Below are 6851 nucleotides of genomic sequence, written 5' to 3'. Positions count from 1 at the left end.
AACAGTTACATGAAATATCTAATTGGGAAGATGTTAAGAACTTGTAGAAAGAGTGAAGAGTATCCAGGAGTGCTATGAAAATAAGAATAGGATCTCGGAGACTGCTTGCTCTTTGAAAGGGCACAGATGAGAACCCAGGTGGAGAAATTCCCATCTTGAAGCAAGTTAGAAGCATGAAACAATAGGAGAGATGGTTTCATGGGGATTCTCAGGGCAGGAGTATTCACCTCTCCTTGGTTGCTGAGTTTGAGGCTGTTGAGAACAGTGGGCCACTGGTGCCCACAACATTTCTGTGGCACCAGCCCTTAAGGACAATAACAAGATGGTAATCTTCTAGCGCCAAGGGTCTGTTCTCTTTGTTCCAAACCAAACCTAGCAGTGTTGTAAATTGAGAACTACAGTTGTCCTGGGTAATGACTGCACCCTTTTTCACCATGTGCTACATTTCAGAACTAGGGAATCCCTGAGAGAAATTTTCAGGATCATGGGCACAAAGACTGAAGTCTGTCTCATATTTTAAGTGAGGGTCAGGGGCCATTAGGAGGGAAATTTGCTATCTGAAGAAGACAAAATTGTAAAAGCCAGTCTGTTCATCAGTCTTTTCTAAAAACAATCAGCATTTCCACTGGTGTCCTTAGCTCGTCAAGTGTCACAGAACAAACAGTCTTGTCCTGGGGCATTATACCTGCTGTGATCATTTGTTGTTGATTTTTCAGGAGTGTCCCAATTTCAGAGTGCTGCCCTGTTGTTGCATATGGTCACAATAAGCCTTCTGATCATAGGTATCATTTTATAAATATTGAACAAGTTAGATGTCTGGTGTAATAAGGATCTCCGACTTTAAAAAATCATTTACAAGTTAATTTCAAACTTTAATTATTGCCACTTGTATACATTAAAACTGACTTGAATTCTTTGGATCCTGTCCTAAGTCCTAATCCACTTAATCCATGGTGATTCACATGAGGAAGGAGGTTAGTTAGGGAGGTTAATCAAGAAAAATGAAACAGTATGATATATTTCATAAAAAGTACCAAACAGTTCATAAAAAAACTCTATTAAAAAGGTAATTTGGGAGGTTCTGATATAACTTAAAGTTTTAAGGCCTCTTGAAGAAATCTATAAAAGAGGAGCATAGAAACAAATATGTTTTCTTTACTTCTGGAAAATGGACCAGAGTGTGTGCATATAAGGAGAAATCCTCATCCCTCCCCCAACCCACAGTGTAGTCTATTCGGGCAACCTAGAAGAAGGGACATGATATTTGCTGAGTTCTTACTCTGCGACGGGATGCTTAGCACTTTACATACATCATCCTCCTTAATCACCAAACACCATAATGGGTCACTGTTATTTTCCCTGCTTTACCAAGTAGGAAATGGACTCTAGGAGGGATGAAGTACTAGCTAACCAACTGGAAAGGAGAAGAGGGAGAGAGGTTTCCAAAGCAAATCTTGAATGTTGAATGTTTTGTTTTCTTCTTCTAATCTTCCTAAACTCTCCATTTGTCACCCTTAGCTGTGGATTGTCAGTGCTGCTGTTTCTCTCAATCCTCTATACATAAGAGCAGGAGGAATGATGAACAGTGGCAGTCCAGCTAAGACCCTGTGACCTTTAAGAGAAAGAGTGATTACAGGATGTGAATTGTTCCCTATAGCAGGCCTTCCTTATGATGTGTAATGTCAGTAATACACATTCAATTTGATAAACTAATTATATTTTCCATTTAATCATCACAATTAGTTAAAAAGTGTATCATGATTATCTCCTATTTCAGCTAAGAAAATGAGAACTAGAGAGATGGAGCTTGCGTGTAACCATAAAGGCCTTTCGAACTCATTCAGAGATTACACAGAGAGTCTATTTCTGCTGGAGACATACAAGGCAAATTGGTCTTCAGGCCCTTCTACAACTCTTTCCTTTCAACCATCTATCCAAAATGCAGGTGCATCATAGCAACACAGCAGGTAGAAGGTTCAAGAAGAGCATCAGAGTTTTTCTTCTAGGATAAGATCATGTAAATTGCCTATTGTGAGTGGATTACCTTATGAAAAATAAGCGTGATTTAAATTTTCAGTTGGCAGTCAGAACTCAGTAAACTATTTCAATGCTGTCAAAGCTGTTTTCTGTATATCCTATTACAGAGAATAGGCCACTTAATCTTTAAAAAGTGATCAGTTAGCCTGGCCTACGTCACTTCTTACTGACAACGCATGCTACCAGCTGGTTGCTTTTGAATCTTTTTTTTTTTTTTTTTTAAAGAATGTCTGAAAGGAAAGGCAAAGTGTAATGAGACATGCTAACCTCTTACAAAACTCTGAATATCAAATTTTTGTTAACTCCTGAAATGTTCATTAGTCTTCTTGTGATGTGGGCTAATCACACCTGTTCAGTTATGCCACCCCAAGCATATTCCTTAACATTTTTCTCCTAGTTTGGGACTTCTGCTCTGTAATGTCATAAGATTTTCTCAATATATAACATCAACAAGACTCTTTGTCACTTGGTAAAAATACTTCAGAGTCATTGTGGGGGAGTACAAGATTAGATCTGTGGAGCTGATCCTAGTTCTGTACTAGTACTAATTGATGGACTTCTAAAATGGTATTTAAGGAAACACATGCATACCGAAGTCCCATTCTTAGCAATTTTTATTTAGTCGGCCTCCAGGGAGGCAAGGACATTATATAATTCTTATAAAGTGTTTCTGGAGCACAGCTCTGCTCAGAACCCCTGCTTTGCAGATGTTAATAGTGCCTAATCTATGTCATTTATCCTAGGCCCTCTAGAAAGCAGAATCTGATGTGGTGATTATGATACTAATGGTTTATTTTCCAGATAATGATCACAGGATGTTGAGGTAATGAACAAGTGTAATTCATTGAACGCAATGTGTCACCATGTTGATTATGGCATCACAGAGTGCCACAAAGCAACACGAAAGGTGAATCTGTAGGCATGTTCAACAAACAGGAGAGATTTCTCCAGAAGGTTTGCAAGAAAGCTCTCTACTTTGGAGTAGTTCACAGGATAGAGAACGGAAGAGAAATTTATCTGCCTGGTTTCTTTCTGTCTCCATTTTTCTATTAGTCAAGGTTCGTTCCTTGGGGAACTACCTCTTTGACATTTCCAGTTCCCTTATTTGGCTCCTAAGTGGATGTGAAGGAGGGCAGGTCTCTCTCATGTCCTCCAGGGTGTTGCTTCATTCAATTCCAGAGCTGGCATGGATCTGGCAATAAGTGGGGTGATGACTCAGAAAGACAGAAGAAGGTGGTCAAGGTTTGCGTCCTACAATGCAGTGTTATCCCTGGAGTACGGAAGAGACTGTTGAGGGGTTATTTCAGCATGCCAAGAAGACAGAGTCAGATTTAAAGAGGGAGTGGAAGATTGGGAGGATGGCAGCCACACAGAAGATATCAAGAAAAGGGAATTTAGTGTCAACTATTGTTGACTGGCAGTTGACATCTCTTCCCCTCTTTCTAGCATTTCCCTCTGTATCCTAGGAACTGGAATGCAAAACAAAACAAAATAAAACAAACCCTCCATTTACTAGGCTCTCTTGCAGGTAGGGGTCTGAGTGCATTACAGGTTTTGCCAGTAGGAGACACTTGTATGAGACATGGTAGAGAGGCCTTTCTTATGTCACTGTGGTGCCCCCAAGAAAGTTCCTCTAGATGTGTATACTGGTTGCAACAGTAGTTTTTTTTTTGAGTTCTAGATTGCAGGTATGGTTCTGTGATTTCAAAAGCCAGCGTCCAGTAGGGTCCTCTGACTTCTTCAACCCTTCCAAAGATTTTGTAAGCACCCTCTTTCAGCATTTAAACCCTTTATGATGGAAATATCTGAAGCACTTTCCATTCCCTGTAATGCAGTTAGAAGCACCAAGAGCAAAGCAGGCTCTGTGGAAGCCTGCTGCACTGAGCCTCATGTTCTGCTCCTTATCTCTGTCTGTCCTCAACCCAGGAATGGGAAAGGTCAGCAGCAGCAAGACTGGTTGAAATAGCACAGACCACGTGGTCAAGCTTTTGGGTTTGAATTCTGGTCCCACCGCCCACAATTTATTTAACCTTACACATGGTATTTAAACCCTCTGGATTTTTGTTTTCTCAATGTAAAAATGGACTAATGCTCAATAATGTAATAATTTAGATCTTTGTTACACAGACTTAATGAGACAATGGGTATAAAAGTTCTTTTTAACAGCTACACTATGTTTTAAACTGGAAAACTATAAAGTATCAATACTTCAAGTAATGCATGTTGTGTGTTGTCACTGGGACTGTAATAAGCCTACTCAGTCACAGATGTAAGAGCAGTTTGCTCACCATTATATCCCCAGTTCCTAATACAGAGCTTGACATACAGCAGATGCTTGATAAGTATTTATGGAATGAGTGAATGACAGATATCCGGCAGCTTATATCCAGACTATAATTTGCAGGTGGGAAAGTAATAAGAGAACAGTATTTGGTCTCACTCATGACTTACCAAAACTGCACACTGTAAGGTTGGTACAAAGCATTTAAGGAACTCATTGATCAACTCCTGCCCTCTTTTGGTTGGTGATCTAATAAGGTATTTGGGATTTTTTTTTATTAAAATTTTTTTAATTAATATTTTATTTATTTATTTCACAGACAGAGATAGGCAGAGAGGCAGGCAGAGAGAGAGGAGGAAGCAGGCTCCTTGCTGAGCAGAGAGCCAGATGCAGGGCTCGACCCCCAAGACCCTGGGATCATGACCTGAGCCGAAGGCAGAGGCTTTAACCCACTGAGCCACCCAGACATCCCAGGTATTTGGGAATTTTAAGTGCATTTCCTTCAAATGATGTTTGAAGCACTCCTCAAAATATAGAAGGGTTTTTGTTTGCTTGTTTGTTTTTTACCAAATCTTATTGATGAAATGAAAATCCAGTTGTTAGGAACAAGTGAAGAATGTATAAATATAAGCTCTTTCTCACTTGTCTGTCTCATAAAGTGGTAGTGTGCAGAGAGTCTCAATTTTCCATATATCAAAATCACCCATGGACCTGCTTAGAGAACCTGCTTTCCTTGAAAGTCTCTATTTCTAACAAGTTCTGTGGATGATTTTGAGACCTGAAGAAGTTTGGGAACCACTAATATGGTGGTTTTAAATGTTTTGTCTAGTGAGAAAACATTTTTACATTATCACAAATGTGTTGTTCTGTGACACTTTCACAAAACTGTTTTGAAACTTACTACTGGAAATCCTATTTCCTGTTCTATTTGATTCTGTTGTATTTAATTTTTATAAAATTCTGGTTGTGATCCACCAAATGGATCCCATAAATCATGTGTGTAACCACCTATAGTTTGAAAAATATTGGCATAAAACATATTACAACTAGAATTAAGAACTATGGCTTCTTTTTAATTGAAATATGTTTGATATACAACATTTTATTAATTCCAGGTATACAGCATAGTGATTCAACAATTCTATACATTAAGCTATGCTCACCATAAATGCAGTTAACATTTGTCACCATACAATGTTATTACATATTATTGACTATATCCTCCATGTTATACTTTTCATCCTCATGACTTATTTGTTTTATAAATGGAAGTTTGTACCTCTTAAACCCTTTCACTTATTTTGCCCTTCTTCCCAACCCCCTACCGTCTGGCCACAACCAGTTTATTCTCTATATTCATGATTCTGTTTGTGTTGTTTGTTTGTTCATTTGTTTTGTTTTTTAGATTCCATGTATAAGTGAAATCATATGGTATTTTTCTGTCTGTCTGACTCATTTCATTTAGCCTAATACTGTCTAGGTCCATCCATGTTGTTGCAAATGGCAAGACCTCATTTTTCACGGCCAAGTAATATCCATTGTGTGTATAAATGCGTGTGTGTGTGTGTGTGTGTGTGTGTGTGTGTGTGTAAATAACAGCTTTGTTATCCATCTATTGATGGACACTTAGGTTGTTTCCATATCTTGGCTACTGTAAATAATACTGCAATAAACACAGGGACACATATATCTCCCTGAATTAGTGTTTTCATTTTCTTTGTGTTAATATCCAATAGTAGAATTACTGGATCATATGGTATTTCTATTTTTAATTTTTTGAGGAACTTTCATACTATCTATTTTCCACAGTGGTTGCCTCAATTTACATTCCTGTCAATAGTGTATAAAAGTTTCCCTTTCTCCACATTCTCACCAATACTTTTGAACTCTTGTCTTTTTCATATTAGGCATTCTGACAGGTATCAGGTAATATCCCATTGTGGTTTTGATTTGCATTTCCCTGATGAACAATGATGTTGAGCATCTTTTTATGTGTCTGTTGGACATTTTTTGCCTTCTTTGGAAAAATATCTATGTGGATCCCCTGACCATTTTTTTTTTTAAGATTTTATTTATTTATTTGACAGAGGGAGAGAGATCACAAGTAGGCAGAGAGGCAGGCAGAGAGGGAGGAAGAAGCAGGCTCCCTGCCGAGCAGAGAGCCCGACGCGGGGCTCGATCCCAAGACCCTGGGATCATGACCCGAGCCGCAGGCAGGGGCTTAACCCACTGAGCCACCCAGGCGCCCCTCCCCTGACCATTTTTAATTGGATTATTTTTGGTGTTAAGTTGTATGAGTTCTTTGTATATTTCAGATATTAACCCCTTATCAGACATACCATTTGCAAATGTCTTCTCCCATTCAGCAGGTTGGATTTTGTTTTGTTGATGGTTTTCTTCACTGTGCAAAAGCTTTTTATCATGGCATAGTTTTAGTTTATTTTGGTTTGAAAAATTTGCTAAGGCCAATGTCCAAGAGGTCACTGCCCATGTTTTCTTTTAGGAATTTCATGGTTTCAGGTATCATGTTTAG

The sequence above is a fragment of the Enhydra lutris genome, unplaced genomic scaffold (genome assembly GCF_002288905.1).
Source record: "Enhydra lutris kenyoni isolate GAN:26980312 unplaced genomic scaffold, ASM228890v2 scaffoldscaffold17, whole genome shotgun sequence".
Lineage (NCBI taxonomy): Eukaryota > Metazoa > Chordata > Mammalia > Carnivora > Mustelidae > Enhydra > Enhydra lutris.
Note: the sequence above shows the minus strand (reverse complement) of the source record.